We start from the raw sequence: 19,595 nt of genomic DNA on the forward strand, positions 1-19,595 counted from the left end.
TGCAGGATACAAAATAAACCCACATAAGTCATCAGCATTTCTATATATCTCCAACACATCTCAGCAGAAAGAATTAGAACGAGAAGTTCCATTTGAAATCACTCTAGACAATAAATATAAAATACTTAGGAATCTATCTGCTGAGACAAACACAGTAATTATATGAACACAACTACAAAACACTCTCCACACAATTAAAACTAGATCTAGACAATTGGAAAAACATTGATTGCTCATGAGTGGGACGAGCTAACATAATAAAAATGACAATCCTATCCAAATTAATTTACTTATTCAGTGCCATACACATCAAATTACCAAAAAACTTTCTTACCGAATTAGAAAAAAACATAACAAAGTTCATTTGGAAGAATAAAAGATCAAGGATATCCAGGGAAATCATGAAAAAAAAATGCAAAGGAAGGGGCCTTGCAGTCCCAGATCTCAAACTATACTCTAAAGCAGTGGTCATCAAAAAAATTTGGTACTGGCTAAGAGACAGAGAGGAGGACCAGTGGAATAGATTTGGGGTAAGTAACCACAGCAGGAAAGTCTATGATAAGCCCAAAGATCCCAGCTTTTGGGACCAAAATCCACTATTTAATAAAAACCACCAGGAAAATTGGAAGACAGTATGGGAGAGATTTGGTTTGGATCAACATCTTACACCCTACACCAAAATAAACTCAGAATGGGTGAATGACCTGAATATAAAGAAGCAAATTGGGTGAACACAGAATAGTATACATGTCAGATCTTTGGGAAAGGAGAGACTATAAAACTAAGCAAGAGCTAGAAAAAAGTCACAAAATGTAAAATAAATAATTTTGATTAAATGAAATTAAAACGTTTTTGTACAAACAAAACCAATGCAACCAAAATTACAAGGGTAGCAACAAATTGGTAAACAATCTTCACAACAAAAACCTCTGATAAAGGTCTAATTACTCAAATTTATAAAGAGCTAAACCAATTGTACAAAAAATCAAGCCATTCTCCAATTGATAAATGGGCAAGGGACATGAATAGGCAATTTTCAGATAAAGAAATCAAAACTATTAATAAGCACATGAAAAAGTGTTCTAAACCTGTAATAATCAGAGAAATGCACATCAAAACAACTCTGAGGTATCACCTCACACCTAGCAGATTGGCTAACATGACAGCAAAGGAAAGTAATGAATGCTGGAGGGGATGTGGCAAAGTAGGGACACTAATTCATTGCTGGTGGAGTTGTGAATTGATCCAACCATTCTGGAGGGCAATTTGAAACTATGCCCAAAGGGTGCTAAAAGACTGTCTGCCCTTTGATCCAGCCATAGCACTGCTGGGTTTGTACCCCAAAGAGATAAGAAGGAAAAAGACCTGTACAAGAATATTCATAGCTGCGCTCTTTGTGGTGGCCAAAAATTGGAAAATGAGGGGATGCCCTTCAATTGGGGAATGGCTGAACAAATTGTGGTATATGTCGGTGATGGAATACTATTGTGCTAAAAGGAATAATAAAGTGGAGGAATTCCATGGGGACTGGAACGACCTCCAGGAAGTGATGCAGAGCGAGGGGAGCAGAACCAGGAGAACATTGTACACAGAGACTGATACACTGTAGTACAATCCAATGTAATAGACTTCTCCATTAGTGGCAATGCAGTGATCCTGAACAACTTGGAGTAACCTTCGAGAAAAATCACTATCCACATCCAGAGGAAACACTGCAGGAGTAAAAATACCAAAGAAAAACAACTGCTTCAATACGTGGGTCGAGGGGATATGGTTGGGGATGGAGACTCTAAATGAACATCCTAGTGTAAACAACAACATGGAAATAGGTTCTGATCAAGACCACATGTAATAGCCAATGAAATTGCATGTCAGCTAAAGGAAGAGTGGGTGGAGGGGAGGGAGGGAAATAATATGATTCTTGTAACCAAGGAATAATGTTCTGAATTGACTAAATAAATTAACTTAAAAAAAGACTATTAACTGCAAAAAAAAAAGAAAATGTTATGCTCTGGGCCCTCAGAATTTCTTTATTGAGCCATTCATCCCTCCAGGGCTAACTTCTTCTGTAGAACAGTATTAGTTCATGAGAGCCTACCTCTCATTTCTCTTGAAACTGTGGAGGCCTCTTCTCAAAAATAGGGAGTCTGTCTCAGTCTATACCTGGTTGTCTCCTCCTCCACCATAAAGTTTGAGAAAGAGTCATCACTTCCCCCAGGATTCCCATCAACTCTACCCCAGCCTCAGCTCCTCCATGTTTGCAAGAATCAGACCCAGAAATGAATTTCCTTTGTTGTTTCCTATTGAAGGATAAACTGAGTATCAAGACAAATCAAGAAATCAGTAGGTATTCTGAGCAACGTGTTTGATATTTTAATCCTATCAGTAGACACAGTTGCTTTTCTAAAGTTAAGGGTAAAACAATCTTCTGACTAAATTCTTCACCCAAATTTGACAATACGGTGCTCTAAACACCCCCAAAAACAAGAGACAAAATGCCTTCCTCTCTAGTACAAAGGGAAGGCCAACAAGTTTCTGGCGGATGGCAGAGGTGCCCAGCCATGTAGGAAGAAGACCTTTCTATTCTGATGGATTTCCTAGTGAGTCTCCTTGTCCATGCACAACACTGTTCCTTTCCCACCTCCCCCCTTTCACCTCTCCTTTTGAATATTTTATACCCACACAGAGAGGGCGATTTCTTCCCAAGCCAGGTCTATTTCAGCCACAGGGTCTGTGTTGTGTAGCTGCCCCTAAATGCATGTATTAAAAATAAAGAAAACAAATTCTACTGAAATACAATCATCCAAATATAATTTGAAACAGGTACAGGGCCCTGGTGTGAGAACGCCGGTTTTGCATACATCCTTTCCTCCCAACAACCTCCTTCCTCACTGAATAGAGAAGGAAACTGAGACTAAGTGACTTGTCCAGAGACCCAGTGGATCAGAGGCCCAACTCTCCTTCCTGTGGCCCTGCCTTTCCTTCTCTTTCTCCCCCTCCCTGTCTCTCACTAGCCTCAGACACCAGCCCAACCTTAAGATTCCAGTTCTCTTTGCTTGGATCCCCTGGCAGCCTCCAAATGGGAGAGCCAGTGGTACGATGCTCAGGAAGAGCAGCAGTGGCTCCACTTGTCACCTCATAATGTAGCTGTGCCATTTTCCAGGGCTTCTCCCCCCAAAAGGATGTCAGGAAATGTTGAGCAGCATGCCATCCCTCCTCTAAAAGGTTCCCACGACTCGCCTCTCTCATGGCCCATCCCTCACCTCACTGGGCATACATTTATACATTTTTTCTAGTAGGATCAGAGGTCTTCGGCAGAAAGGGATCTTGGGAAGCCATCTAGTCTCAATCTCTTATTTAACACTGGGGGAAAGTGAGGCACAGAGAGGTGAAAGGACTTTCCCCAGATCATTCAAGGACTCTCAAAGGCCGGCTAGTCCAACTTTCTCATTTTTCAGAGAAGGAAACTGAGGCCCAAGCAGGTGTCAGTAAGGGTGAGGAGGACCTAAATCCAAGTCTTCCTGACAGAGACACCAATTTTCTATCCACTACACTACAATGCTTCTGGAGTACGTATACATTGAAACATTCTCGTCTCATCTACCTCATACCCAACAGTGAGAAAACTGCTCAGGGTTCAAGGGACTCGAATTAGAGCTGCAGTAAATGGCCCATGCAGCACACTAGCCTGCCCCCTGACTTTGAGCAGTGGGCCTCTTCGAAGGACATCAAGGACCCTAGGACTTTGTTGCTTCTTCTGTGCTCTGGATCAGCTACCACCCAACATGCAGACTTGGCAGATACCCAGCTTATCTGGCTATATGTAGAAGTCCATCTGCTTGGTTTTATTGCTCTCTGGGACCAGGGAAAAGGAGACAAGGAAGACAAGCAGACCTACTGCTTTTAGCGAAAACATGTATATGATCTGACTATTATATCAGAACTCCCCAGGGATCCTGCTGCCATCTTGAACCTTCTTTTCCATTTCCAAAAACACTTTGTTTCAGGCAACCAGAACCTGGAAACCTGGAACGGGCCACATTTCAGACAAACTCGAGGGGAACTGGGGAAGGCCAGCCACGTTATCATGGCGTTCCACTGTTTCCGCCTTTAGAATTAGACTTCCCCCAAAACATTTCCCCTGCACATCAGTGACAAAAATAAAGTAAAATGAACAGCAAGCCAGGCCTGCTTCCATATTTCATTCCAAGAAAGAGCACAAAACTGGCCACACTTATGGAAAAGAAACCCAGCCCCAACAACTTTCCAGGGATCAGGCCCAGCCACAGGCAGGCAGGCAAGCAGGATGGGGAAGGAGCTCATATCTGGCTCTCTCCTTTACCCTAGAAACTTGAATAACAATCTTAATGGCTTCTCCCTTCACCCTTAACATGAATTTCAATGGGCGGGCCTTTTGTAAGGGGGGAGGAGAGTAATCACAGAACTATAGTTTATATCCAGTCTCTCTCCTCACCTAAGCCTTCATTCCCTAATAGACTCAACTCAGCAGATCACTTGATGAACTTTTTAGCCCTTTCTTTCCATGTTAGAATCAATACTGTGTATTGGTTCCAAGGCAGAAGAGTGCTAAGGGCTAGGCAATAGGGGTAAAGTGACTTGCCCAGTGTCACACAGTCTGAGGCCAGATTGGAACCCAGGACCTGGTGCTCTATCTGCTATGCTACCAAGCTACCCTGTTCAATAATTTCTTTATCAAGTATCTCCTTCTCTCCAAGAACTAGCTAGAGGCTGGTAATTATTCTTGATGGGTCACAGTAGTCATGTCTGACTCGTGATGACCCTATTTGGGGTTTTCTTGCCAAAGATCCTAGAGAAGTTTGCCATTTCCTTCTCCAGCTTATTTTACAAATAGAGTGAAGTGACTTGCCCAGGGTCACAGAGCTAGGAAGTTCCAAGGCCAGATTTGAACTCAGGAAGGTAAGTCTTTCTCATTCCAAGCCCTCTGTCCACCCCGCTGCTCCAGATGTAAAAACGAACCAGTCTCTACTTTCAGGCATCTTATGTTCTATTTGGGGGAAGTTAATCTATCAGCAAATATTTCGGAAGTTCATACTATGTACAGGCACTGTGGGATACTAGGGATACAAAAAATCAACCTTTACAACCTTTCTTGGGCTTCTTGGAGCTCCAGCATCACTCCTCTTGGACTCTGGGGCCATTATTAGTAACTAGAGAGCATTAATGGAACAGAGAAGTACTGCTCTGATGCCTGGATGGGACTTGTTACTCTGGACAATGACTGATGGGGGAACTAATGTTTGGTTCAAAATGCTGGAATGACTCACACTAACACTTCCCTGAGTCAGAATGAGCATGATTGGGTGAACTTCAGCAAGAGTTAACATGACTTGGCAAAATGGCACAGATTAAGCAAGTATTTAAATTAAATTAAATTAATATATATAATAAAATTAATAAAATAAATTCAATTTTTAAAATCACATGGTGTAATTTTGCTTTTTTTTTTGCCTTTTCCCCTATTACCAATTATGCATACGTGAATTCTTATGTATCGAATTTGCATGAAATGTGGTCTTACTGTAAATTGTTCTAGCTGGCTTCAAGCTTCCGATCCTGGGGAGACGAGTTAAGGCCTTCCTCCAGGATGACAAGGGCAGATCTGAAACGCTTTGGAGAAGTAAGGAGAGAGAGTCTCTCTTTGAATTTCCCTCCTTAGCTGATCTCTTCCATCCACAAGTTTCCCTCTCCAAACTATCCCTCCATCTGTATCCCTGTTCTGCCGATTTTGGAAGGGATCCCAAAAATACAAAGGTACAAATATGCTGAAGATCTTTTCTTGCTCACTTTCCCCTAGAAAAAGGTTCTACGGGCAACTGTGGATAAGAAATTAGCCCTTCTGGAATCCCGGCTTCCTTGGTTCAGCCTTGAAACAGAAGGTTTTCTAATGGATGAAGGTCTCCTTACCTTGTGTTCTCCAAGCAACCTCGCTATGGAAACATTCGGATAAATAATCAGTTTATCTCAGACCTTTTCTCTTTTGTTCATTAAACTCCCAGCTGTCGTCTTTCCTCTCCCCTCCAAAACAATGACTTAGGGAGAAATATGTCCAGCAAAAACAAACCCAACAAAACAACCCACCCTGTGATTCATGATTTGGACTTGCTATCAGCTGATTGCGATATTGACTGAGATTGTGGAAATAGACAAGATAGATTTTCAAAGAGCTGCATTTGCTGCACAATTTTAGTGCAGAGTGTTGTCTTGAATAAGAGAATCCATGTGTGTGAATTTCTTTATTCTCTTCTTGTTCTCTTTATTCCACACTCAGTCACTCAGCATGCATTTATTAGCTGTTTACAACGTGTCAGACACTAAAGAGAGAAAAAAAAGACAAAAATAGCCCCTGCCCTCATGGGAGAGACAACGTATTGTAAAAAATAGACTCGAATACAGGACTACAATCCCCACAAGCCTTTGCTCCACTTCCCCAGAATGCCTTGTAATCTCACCTGGGCTGAGATTGAGAAGGTATTTAAGCTGATTCAAAGGCTTTTGAGGGGCTCTCTTGGCTCTTTTTGGACTTCCATTTTGGAGCAGACGGTCTCTTGCATGATGTGAGGTTATTTTGTCTAGGCCTCTGGCCTAGGCACATGTTTCTTACTTGTATATTCTTTAATCTTTAACCTTTAATAAACCTCTACAAAATATAATACTTCTTGCAGAGAGAAACTAATTTCTACCTGCCTTCACCTGTCTCAGTCTCCCCAGTCTCCCCTAAATTTTAATCTTTACAGTATGTAAATAACAAGATGGATGTAGAGAGATAAAGAATAAATGGAAGGCAGGAGCAGAAGGGAAGGCGCTACCAGTCGGGGAGACCAGGAAAGACCTGAAGAAGGTGGGTTCTGACCTGAGTCTTGAAGGAAAATGGGAGAACTAGAAGGCATTAGAAAGGTGAGAGAGCATTCCAGAGACGGGGGAGTGGGGGAGAGTGGAGAAAGGAGGGAACATTGCAAAGACATGGAGGGACAGTAGGTAGGCAAGTGTGGCTGGATCATATTGTGTGTAGATAGGAGTCAAGTTTAAAAAGACTTGGAATGTAGAAAGGGGTCAGATTGTTAAGGGTTTTAAATGCTGAAGTTTTATATTTTGATTTTATATTTGATGCTGTGAGTAATAGGGAGCCATTGAAATTTCTAGAGTAGGGGGTGGCATGGGCAGAAATCACTATGGCAGCTGAGTGGAGAATGGACTGAAGAGGGAAGAGATTTGAGAGAGGGAGGACAATTAGGAGGTTAGTGTAGTTATCCAGGCAAGAGTGGCAGAGGGCATGGATTACTACTGTGGCTGTATGAGTGGAGAGAAAGGGAAGTAGATGAGACTTGTTATCACAGTAGAAATGACCAGATTGGTCGATGCACTGGACATCTGAGTTGAGCGAGAGTGAGAAGTTGAGGGTAACACCTAGGTTGTGAGATGAGGACAATGGTGCTACGTAGCCTTGATCATTAATTTTGCATTACTCAGGTTAAGAGGGTCTTTCCTGTTCATGAAAATTATAAGTGGGATAACACAAATGGCAGCTGGGTAGCTTAGTGGATAGAGAGCCAGGCCTGGAAATGGAAAGTCCTGTATTCAAATATGACCTCAGATATTTCCTAGCTGTGTGACCCTGGGCAAGTCATTTAACTTCAATTGCCTGACCCTTACCACTCTTCTGCCTTGGAACCTATACATAGTATTGATTCTAAGACAGAAGGGTTAGCAAAAATAAATGAAGGAGGGGGAAGAGAACAGGCATTTAGGTAGCACATACTATATGTGAGCTACTGCACTAAGCACTCTTTACATATATTATCACATTTGATCTTCACAACAACCCAGGAAGATGGGTGCTGTTATTTTCTCTATTTTACAGTTGAGGGAACTGAGCCAGAGAGAGGTTATATGACTTGCCCACTTGAGACCAGATTTGGACTCAGATCTTCCCAATTCCAGGCCCAGAACTGCATCCATTGCTCCTCCAAGCTGCTTGTAGAGAGAGTAACTAAAATCCTCCCTGCTGCCCCAAGCAAAAGGGTAGATAAGAATGTCTCCCGAAAGACTCCAGCCCAAGTTGGGGGGTGGGGTGGGGTGGGAGGGTAGAGTTCTTTGCCAAGACTGAAGCCAAGGGGCACCTAGGTGCCTCAGAGTACAGAAAACCAGGCCTAGAGTCTAGAGAACTTGAGTTCAAATGAGGCCTCGACACTACCTGGCTATGTGACCCTGAGCAAGTCACTTAACCCCCATTGCCTACCCCTTGCCTCCCTTCTGTCTTGGAACCAGTACTTAATATCAATTCTAATTCAGGAGGTGAGGGTTTTTTTTTTTAAAAGAAGACTGTAGCCAAGTCCTCTCCTTTCCCCCAGTGCTGTTCCTCCTTGGGAATTTTCTGAAATGCTGTCTCTCCTGTCTTCCTACTTACTGGAAATCCCCAGTCTCAGCTCAATCAACTGCTTTTATACAGGATCCAGGGCATAATGAAATCCTCAATCAGCGGGCACAGATTTCCTTTATGGCATCATTTTATTTAAACCAAGGCCTTGCAAAGACATTTCACATTCAGTCTAAAGTCTATGGAATGAAACTGAGTGAGTATGCGATGGTTTATATGATTTGCTCAATCACTCTATCCTTACATATGTGGCAATGAATATGATATCAAAACAAAAGCTGGAGGGCACCTAGGTGGCTCAGTGGCCTGGAGATGAGAGGTCCTGGGTTCAAATCTGAACTCAGATATGTCCTAGCTGAATGACCCTGAGCAAGTCACCTAACCTTGATTGCCCAGCCCTCAACCACTCTCTTCTATCTTGGAGCCAATACTTAGTATCAATTCTAAGAACTAAAGTGAGGATTTTAACAAAAATAAATCCCAAAAAATGATAAGAAAAAAGAAAATACATTAAACATTAGAACAATATTTAATCTAATTAAATTGTTTAATTTAATTAAACCATGTTTAATTGTAGCAAAAATTAGAAAAAAAAATTAAATATCCACAACTAGGTTGGGGATTCCATTTATTTTAAATGGCCTGGCACTTAGGGCCTTCCACAATTTTGCCTTATGCCATCTTAACAGCCTAATCTATAGTCCACCTGTTATGTTCCAGGCAAATAGGACTTGAGACTATCTCCCAAACACACTCATCCATGCCTTTCTTATGCCATGTCCTATGGTTCAAATGTCCTCTTTGCCTTGTCTCCTCCATATCTTTCAAAGTCCAACACAGGTGCTCTCCTGTCTATGAGGCCTTCCCCAATCCTTGAGGGTCAAAGTGATCTCTTCTTCCTCAAATTATGGGCACTTGGAACTCTCAGAGACCACAAGAGTGGAAGGATCACGATCTCTGGAAGGCCAGCCACATAACTGTTCTGTGATCAGGCTATCCTGAGGGCCAGCGAGCCAGTGATGGATTTCAAGGTAACTCATTTAGTAAATTACTGAGAATTTGCAGTCTTCATCCAGTAGAGGGAGTAGCTTCACTAATGAAATCACAGAACTTTAGGAGAAAAAGACTCTCCTAATTTGTGGATATAGATCTCCATCTACTTTTTTGATTGTAAGTTTCCTCTGGGAAAGGACTTCATCATGGACTTAGACTCATGCTCTACTGTACACGGTAGGCTTAATAATTCACAGTGAATGAATGACTGACAGTACCATATCCAGGAATCAACAGAACACACAGCCCATATGGAAAGTCCAGGTGGAAGCACAGCTACTAAAGACACACACAGTTGGGTTTGGTTTTGTCAATTCAACATATCATTAATACTTATTAAGGGCAAGACATCAGGCTGGACAGTGGGGAGGAGGGGTTACAAAGACAGACATAACACAAACCTTGTTATCAGAGAGCTTATAGTCAATAAGGGGAAGACAGATGAACAAAACTAGGATCCAAAGGCAAGGAACACCCATGGGAAAAAGAGGGCCAGGGCAGCTAGGTCGCTCAGTGGATTGAGAGCCAGGCCTGGAGATGGGAGGTTCTGGGTTCAAATCTAACCTCTAAAAAATCACTTAATCTCCATCGCCTGGTCCTTACCACTCTTCTGCCTTGGAACCAATACAAAGTACTGATTGTAATATGAAAGGTAAGGATTGACAGAGACAGAGACAGAGATCTGGTAACTTTGGGTAAATCCTTCTTCTCCCTAAGCCTCACTTTCCTCCTCTAAAATAAAACAAAGCTAACCTCTGAGGTCCATTTCACTTCTAGATTTAAAGTCTACTGTATGATCTTGGGCAAGTCCCTTCCCCTCCCTGGACCTCAGTTTCCTCCTGTTAAATGAAGGAGTTGAACTAACTGACCTCTAAGATCCCCCTGCACCCCAGATCTAAATTAATGGTGTACTCCACGAGAACTTCCAAGGTCGGTTCTAGAGAAAGGGAGCAGGTCAGGAAAGGATTCACATGGGGAGAACTGATGAAACTCAAGTCCTGGTTAGCTTTGAACTTAAAAAGAAAATTAAATTAAAAGGGGGGTGTCCACAGTCATCTGGAACCTGCTCTGCAACTTCAAGCCTCAGAGAGCTGCCTGGGGCATTGAGAGGTCAAATCACTGAACCAGGAAAAGACAGAGGCTAACCTTGAAAGGAGATCTCAAGTCCAGGCCTAACCCTTTACCCACTAAGGGACAGCTGCCTCTTTCAATGCAACGCAGGAGGAAAAGGAATTGGGTTTAGAGGGAAAAGATCTCTGTATGAATCCTGTCTCTCCCACTAATGAGATGTGTGACCTTGGACAAGAATTTCTCCTCTCTGGGGTTATCTATAAAAGGAAGAAGATGGACTAGATGTTCTCCAAGGGCTCTGTCAGCACTAACATTTTATGATTTTCCCTAGTCAGGCACATATGTACATCCTGGTCTCTCTTCTGAATGCCAATATCATGTCAACAATTACCCATCAGATTATTTCAAAATGGATGCCCAGTAGACACCTCAATCTCAACATGCCCAAGAGGCCTCATTCTCTTGCCCCGCAAATCCAACCCTTTTGAATTTCCCTCTTTCTATCCAAGGAACCACCATCCTTCCATTTACCTAGGTTCATAACCTCTGTATGTAGCATCCTCAACTACTTACTTCCCTTCATCTCCCTGTATTTGATCAGTTGCCAAATCTTGAGAAATCTGAGGAGGAAAACATCACCCACTGACCTTGGGCAAGTCAATTCCCCTTTAAAGGCCTCAGTTTCATCCTTCATTCTCTTGCTTCATCATCTCCCTTCACTCTACTCACCCAGCCACTCCCCTGTATGAGCTCCTCATCACCTCCTGTCTCAACTATTACAATAAAATTCTAATATGTCTTCTGCCTCAAGCCTTTCCCCTCTCCAATCAAGATTCCCCACCATGGCCAAAATGATATTGCTAAAGCTTTCAGTCTGTCTATGATTTCCTATTACTTCCCCAATCAAATCTGAAATCCTGTTTGGAGCATTTAAAGCCAAACCTGGCCCCAATCTACCTTTCTAGCATCATTACTCATTCCTCCTCCTCACACACATTACAGTCCCCCCAAACAAGCCTTCTTCTTATTCTTCACACATGACGCTTCATTTCCTTTGCCTCTGTACAATCTGTCCCCGTGCTGGGAATGCCCTCTTTCCCCACTGGTCCCTCTTAGTATTTTTCATTTCCTTCAGAGTTGTTCAAGCACTCCCTTTTCCTAATCCTTCCAGCTGCTAGTGTACACACACGTGTGTGTGTGTGTGTGTGTGTGTGTGTGTGTGTGTACATGTAAGTTTCTTAAAAGTAAGGACACAGCAAACTCTTCCTCTTCATCAGAATTTTTCATTTATTTCCTCAAAATTTCATTTACACAAGACCTGATTGTTCTCTGTGCAAATGTTTATAGACAATTACTCCTTGTGCATCCTTTCTCCTAATCATTTGACATCCACATTACCCAAATCTAAGATGCATAACAGACTCACCTTTCTACTCCTTCTCTATCATGACTTTGAAGATAGGATGGCTCCTTTTCTCCAGGGTTTCCATCATTTTAACTTTAGCATTCCCCTTCTTGGTGAGAATCAGCTGCAGAGTCAAATTTCCCCCACATGGTTTCTTCCATCTTTTGATGGATGAAATTATCACAAGGGTTAGCCAAGAATTTCTTAGTTGCTCTGCTTTTGGCAAAAAAAGTGCTCTAGCAGATGGCCATATAACTGAAGTCCCTCACCATTGCTACACAGTGACTCTGGGCCAATCTTATGATCTATTTCCCCAACTCCTCATCTATTTCTTCCTTCTGTCCAAGTGGTCTGGAGTATACTCCCAGGATAGTATAACTTCTGTTTCTTCCTCCCTTGATCGTTACCCAAATACTCTCCATCATACTTCCTCTCCCTTGACCCTAGTCCCTAGTTTCCTTGCTTAAATAGATCATTTTAATATATAAGGACACTCAGAAAAACTCTTAGCCAAATGAGTGGCAGAGGTGATCATAAAAGAGAAAGCAGAACATTTTGATTATAGAAAACCCAGAAACTTTTCCAAAAAGGAAATCAACTCAACTACAAGAAAAACTGCAAAGTGGAGGCCGGGGGGGGGGGCTTTAATCAAATCCCTCTGGTAAAAGTCTACTATCCAACACATATTGGGAATTTTTTTAAGTAAGAACAAAAGCTTTCATAGATCCCATGTGAATGATTGATTTAGAGCTGGAAGGGGCCTTAGAGGCCATCTACTGCAAATATCTCATTTCATGAATCAGGACACTGGGACTGAGAGAGGTCAAGTGACTTGCCCAAAATCACACAGCTAGTAAGTGGCAGAGCCCTGATTTGAACACAGTTCCTCCTGGACTCTAAATGTAACATTCTTTCTACTGTACTACACTTTCTATAATCTAATATAGTTAAGGGAGGGAGAGCAACGATTTGGATCTTATAACTTCAGAATATGTATGTGGAAAAGTGTTATTACATGTAATTGAGAAAAGAAAATATCTTTTAAAAATCAACCAATTATGAAAAAATACATAAGCAGTTTAAAAATGTCTACATCTACTCCCCAATCAGTAAGAGAGAAAATAATATGAACATTTTCGATGAGAAGAAATGCAAACTATAGATAACCATATAAAAATGTTCATTAAAAAGAGAAGTCATTAAATGAGTCAAATACAAAATAGAAGTAATTAAAAATACAAGAAAGGTACCTTTAAAATCTCTCCGGGTTCAAAGCATACCCTTCAGATTGTCAAAGAATGAAAACAAATACTTTTGGAGGAGCTGTAATTAGACAGGCAAGCTAACATATCTGCAGAATGTGAATGGGTCCAATCATTCAAGAAAATAATGTTAAATTGTGAGAAGTACATAAATTCTTTAGATTCTATCTTTTTCTAAACCCTAACATTCCATCTAAGAATCAATACTATGTATTGGTTCCAAGGTAGAAGAGTCGTAAGGGCTGGACAATGGGGTTCAAGTGACTTGTCCAAGGTGACACAACTAGGCAGTGTCTGAGGCCACATTTGAACCCAGGACCTCCTGTCTCTAGGCCTGGCTCTCAATCCATTTGGGCCACCCAGGTGCCTCCAACTTATATCCTTTAATCTAGGAACTCAGTCAATAAACAAATAGTTTTATGATGTCACAGGCCTGTGGTAGATACTGGATATACCGAAAAAAATTGTATCTCCCCTCAAGGAGCTTGCACTCACCAGGTAATAACATATATCATGTAAGCATGATACATACAAAATAAAAACAAGGTAATTTAAGGAACCGAAAAACTGAGTGGTGAATAAGCTCATTGGCCTATGGGTGGACCTGAACTTTAGAAAGATTACTTTGGGGGCTGTGCAGTAGGAAAAGACTTTAGGCAAGGCTAGATGGCTATTACAGGAGTCTAGGCATAAGATATTAAGGACTTGAGCTACAATGATGGCTGTGTGATATGAGTGAACAGAGGGGAATGTATATAAGAAGCATTATGGAAATAGGATGAGAAGGTTTTGCAATGAAATAGCTATGTGGAAGAAGAGGTAGCTAGGTGGCTCAGTGTATAGAGGGCTGGAGTCAGAAGACCCTGGGTTCAAATCTGGCCTCAGATATTTTCTAGCTGTATGACCCTGGGCAAGTCACTTATCCCCCACTGCCTAGTCCTTACTACTCTTCTGCCTTAGAACCAATGCTTGGTATCAAATCTAAGATAGAAGGCAAAGGTTTAAATATATAGAGATATATAGATGGAAACCAAAATGAAACTGAATACAAAGATTAGGTGTCAGATTGAAAGGCAAGGTTGGGAAGGACACTGCCCAACCAATAAAGTAAACTACAACACATACGGACGGGCATTTGATTCGCCTTCCTATTGCTAATAGAAATGTAACATTTCTATCAGGACCAAGGACAGAGCCTTATGGCACTCCACTGGAGACTTTTCTCTTCCCCTTTAATCTATTCTCTGGGTTTAGTTATTCACTCAGTTCTGCACTCATCACTGCTACTATTTGTCCATCAAAAGCCACTATATTATACAACTTTTTAACTACTTTCTTTCACTTTGGGGACATTTTCCTTCTCTAGTCATCTTTCAAAGGTCACAATACAGTGGGAACGGCAATTAAATAAAAGAAATAATAGAACTCAAATTGGTTCATTTCCAATCAGGGCTGGAAGAGGCCTTGGATCGATGGACATCAGAACTGGAAAGATCCTTAGACAATGGGATCTCGGAGCTGGCAGGGACCTTAGAACATAGAATATTGGTGCTGAAAGTACTTAGAAATACACTATCAGGCCTCGCAGGGACCTTAGAACAAAGGCCATCAGAACTGGAAGGGACACTAGAACATAGGACAACAGAGGTAGGATGGGGAGGTGGGATTACAACATCGAATGTCAGAACTGCAAGAGACCTTAGAATATACACTAGCACTAGAATGGGCCTCAGAACACAGAATGTTATACCTAGAATCATCTAGTCCAAACTCCTTGTTTTACAAAAGAAGAAACTGAGGCCCAGAGAGAAGTGACTAACCCCACATTACACAACTAGCCAGTGAGTAGATGATAGACTAGGAGTTCAAGTCCTTTGCTTGCCTCCTATTTATTTCCCACTATACCACAAGCACTGCCAATCTCCCAACAATCTCTTCCATTGTGCTAAGCAGTTCATGACTGTAGTATAAACAAACATAAGCACCACTTCAGAATTTTAAATAATGCGATTGAACAATGAGAACTGGACTTAAGTCACTAGAATATGTTAGAGGCCAAGAGATTTTTCAATGAGTGAGGATTCCGAGAACTGACTCGCTTTCAGTGAGCAAAAGGAATGACAAAAATCCCAAGTTTTGTTTAATAATGATATTATATAAATTGGGGAAAGAGAGGTACTCACTGCCTTTATTCCAATTTCGGCATCTTTGTAAGGGAACCGCGAGGCTTTCATTGGAGGGGCCTCATGCTCTTTATGGGCTAAATCCAGACCTAGGAGCCAAAGGGGACCAGTTTTCATCACAGGTCTTCTGCTCAGTGCCCTAAGCCTTCGGGAAACACGAAACCAATCAAGTTGACCCATTTACTGGGTCAGTAGGTCAGTCGGCCAGTGGCATTTCCTGTGTGCCTGGTGTGTGTTAACCACGCATTTTACTGGGTGTTGGGGAAAGCCAGAAAAGACATCTAGTACATAGTCCTTGGACACAGGAGAGACCCACAAATAATGGAAGGGCACTTTTACAGTGAGGCAACATGCCAAGTGAGAACCCTAAACAATGTAGTCCAGGGATGACGGGCAAAAAAGGCACTGGCCTGGGAATCAGGAGACCATGGTTCAAGGCCCGGCTCAGCCAATAACTTGTCATGTGACCTTGATCAAGGCACTGCACCTCTCTATTTCTCAGTTTCCTCATCTGTAAAATGAGTGGCTTGGATGAATGACTTTTAAGGCCCTGGACTACTAAAATAGCCTGCTGGTTGTCTTCCCTGCCTTGAATCTCCCTCCACTCCAATCTGTATTCCACTCAAAAATCAAATTAAATCTTCCTAAAGAAGAGATCTGACAATTCCAACTCTGCCTCCCTAGGCAATCACCTCCAGTAGCAACCTATAACCTCCAGGATTCAACGACTTTCATCACTTGTCCCCCTCCTTTCTTTCTTTTTTTTAAACTCTTACTTTCTGCCCTATTAACAATTCTAGGACAGAAAGGCAAGGGGCAGGCCAATGGGTTGAGTGACTTGCCCAGGGTCATTCAGCTAGGAAGTATCTGAGGTCAAATTTGAACCCAGGACCTCCCAACTCCCAATTGGTTCCCTCTCTACTCTGCCACCTAGTTGCCTCCCTCCTCCGATCTTTCTCATCTTCTTCTATATTACTCACTCCACCCCACTTTCTCTGCAGGCTAGTAACTAAAGATACTTTGGCATCTCCTGGTTCTGTGTATTTTCTCCTGCTATTTCCTAGGCCTGTAATGCTCTTCCTACGGCATGGGAAGCTTGCTAAATGGCATCATTACCCTGGGTTTTAAAGGGGTAAGCGAGACAGAATTTAACAGAGAAGGGAGAGTGTTCCAGGCAGAGGTCATATAGGACTACTTGGAGGTAAAAAGTGGGGGAGGCAGGGGGAAGCGGCAAATAACCAGCATGGCAGCGAAAGAAGGTCTACTTAGGAAAATGATGAGAAATAAGGTTAACAAAATGAGGCTGGAGTGGAGGCCCTTAGCAGATCCTGAGAGTACCGAATGCTACTTAAGGCACTGAGATTTGGTGCTATATAGTAGGGCTAGAGCCAGGGACTAGACTTGAGATTTCCTTAGTACAGGGAAACTCCCTAGTGAGGAAACTTCTCCGTGAGGGAATGCTCTCAACAAATGCAAGTCAGCGCCTTCTCTGCAACTTCAAAGTCTTAAGAGAGTTGAGCTGCCTAGAGGATTGAGGGGTCAAGTGATTTGTCCAGGGTCATACAATAGGAAACATGTCAGAGATGGGTCTTTCCATCTCTAGGCCAGCTCTCTAACCATTCCACTAACTGTCCATGAACAAAGTAGAAACATAATAGAAAGATTATATTTGCCACTCTGTGTAAATGAATGAGTGAATACACGGGGATTGTAGAGACTTGCTAAGAGACTTTTAAAATGGTCCAAGGAGGAGATGAGGGCCTCACGTGGAGTCAAATAGTCCCACGTATAGTGGAAAGAATATTATCGTAGGAGCTAGAACATCTGGATTCTAGTCACAGATGAATCATTAAGTCTCTGTTTGAGTTTGAGCAAAATATTTTCCCTCTCTGTGGCTCAGTTTCCATTAGGGTAAAGTGAGGAGGGAGTTGTACACTAAACAAAGATGGCTGGAGAGTTACAGTTGCAGATTCACTGTGATCTGGCTCCAGGACACTATTGCTTAGGGCCTGGGATGTGATTAAGCAGGCCACGGTCAGGTCATCAACTCCAGAGAATCACAGAACCGTGAAGTTAGAAATCTCAGAGGTCAACTAGGTTAAATTACATCTGAACCCGAATGATTTTGGCAACATACCCATTGAGTGATCATCTTACCCTTACTTAAGAACTCAAACCACCTCCCCACCACAGCCAGGTAGGCCATTACAGCCAGTTCTAAATGGTAGGAGGTTTTCCCCAAATTCTCCACCTTTTAACCTCCTCTCATTGTTCCCTTCAGAGCAAGATTAATCCCGCCTCCTTTGACACTTCTTCAGAAACTGAAAGACAACTATCATATACTCACCAACGTTGCACTTCATGAAACTAAACATCCCCATTTCCCTCACCTGAGCTTTATATATCACTAACTCAAGGCCCTTCACCATCCCTATTACCTTCTTCTGCATATTATCCAGCTTATCAATGTCTTCCTTAAAATGTGGCCCACGAGGGGGGTAGCTGGGTTGCTCAGTGGATTGAGAGCCAGACCCAGAGCCAGGAGGTCCTGGGTTCCAATTTGACCTCAGCCACTTCCAAGCCGGGTAACCCTGGGCAAGTTAACTTCTATTGCCCAGCCCTTACCACCCTTCTGCCTTAGAGCCAATACAGAGTATTGATTCTAAGATGGAAGGTAGTGGTTTTATTTTTTAAAATGTGGCCCAGAAAGAATAAACAGAACTAAACACAAGACTCCAGGTGGCATTAGATGAAGACAGAAGGGCCATCCATCCTCTCCCTAGTCCTGGACGCCATACCTCTCTCTTTTTTTTTTTTTAATACATTTTATTTGATCATTTCCAAGCATTATTCGTTAAAGACATAGATCATTTTCTTTTCCTCCCCCCCACCCCCCATAGCTGACGCGTAAGTCCACTGGCCATTAGATGTTTTCTTGATTTGAACCCATTGCTTTGTTGATAGTATTTGCATTAGAGTGTTCATTTAAAGTCTATCCTCTGTCATGTCCCCTCAACCTCTGTATTCAGGCAGCTGCTTTTTCTCGGTGTTTCCACTCCCATAGTTTATCCTTTGCTTATGAATGGTGTTTTTTTCTCCTGGATCCCTGCAAATTGTTCAGGGACATTACACCGCCACTAATGGAGAAGTCCATTACATTCGATTATACCACAGTGTATTAGTCTCTGTGTACAATGTTCTCCTGGCTCTGCTCCTCTCGCTCTGCATCACTTCCTGGAGGTTGTTCCAGTCTCCATGGAATCCCTCCACTTTATTATTCCTTTGAGCACAATAGTATTCCATCACCAACATATACCACAGTTTGTTCAGCCATTCCCCAATTGATGGGCATCCCCTCGTTTTCCAGTTTTGGGCCACCACAAAGAGCGCAGCTATGAATATTTTTGTACAAGTCTTTGTGTCCATTATCTCTTTGGGGTACAGACCCAGCAGTGCTATGGCTGGGTCAAAGGGTAGACATTCTTTTAGCACCCTTTGGGCATAGTTACGCCATACCTCTCTTAATGCTTCACCTGGTTTTATTTTTTGTTGACTGCCGGGTCATACTATTATTGACTCATATTGATCTTATAATCCATGAAAGTCTCCATGTGTCTTCTCTATACAAATTGCTATAAAGTTATATTTCATTGACATATTGTACTTTTAAAACCTATTTGTTGAATCCAAGTATAAGACTTTGCACTTATTCTGATGGAATTTTTTCTTGTTAAATACAATGAAAAATTCTGTCCTGATGAGTTCAGCCTTTTGAAACTGCAACTGTCCTCTAGCGTACTAGCTATTCCTTCTAGATCTGTGTTATCTACAAATTTAATGAGCCTGCTATCCGAGCCTTTGTCCAAGTCATTGATAAAAAATAATAAATAGCACAGGGCCAAGCCCAGATTTCTGGGGAACTCCGCTGGTTACCCTTTGCCAAGCTGACATTAAATCATCAATGACCACACTTTGGATCTGGCCATTGAACCCAGAATTCCAAATCCCCCTAATAACTATACCATAGAGACCAGGCACGTCTCTAAGTCTTATTATCTTGACCACTAAGGTTCCCTTCAACTCCATCATTCTGGGTCTTTTTTCCTGTAATGATCTAATAAAATCCTGGATCCTCCATGTTAGTATCTTTAAATAACCGTTCACGTCTCTTATTTAAAAACAATTACAGTTTCTTCATTTTTCAC

At 42.1% G+C, this 19,595-nt stretch overlaps 1 protein-coding gene across 2 annotated transcripts in view; it reads right to left on the reverse strand.

The window, feature by feature from the left end:
- OPHN1 (oligophrenin 1) overlaps positions 1 to 19,595 on the reverse strand; it is an 832,681-nt gene that overhangs the window by 705,470 nt on the left and 107,616 nt on the right. Inside the window, exon 1 of one of the 2 annotated variants that reach the window (XM_056809751.1) lies at positions 5,947 to 6,064. The exons of the other annotated variant lie outside the window; for it this stretch is intronic. The gene's annotated coding sequence lies outside the window, so the exon portion shown is untranslated. Of the gene's footprint in view, positions 1 to 5,946; positions 6,065 to 19,595 lie in introns of those variants that run through there. 2 annotated transcript variants of the gene reach the window in all.

Source organism: Monodelphis domestica, chromosome X (assembly GCF_027887165.1).
Source record: "Monodelphis domestica isolate mMonDom1 chromosome X, mMonDom1.pri, whole genome shotgun sequence".
Lineage (NCBI taxonomy): Eukaryota > Metazoa > Chordata > Mammalia > Didelphimorphia > Didelphidae > Monodelphis > Monodelphis domestica.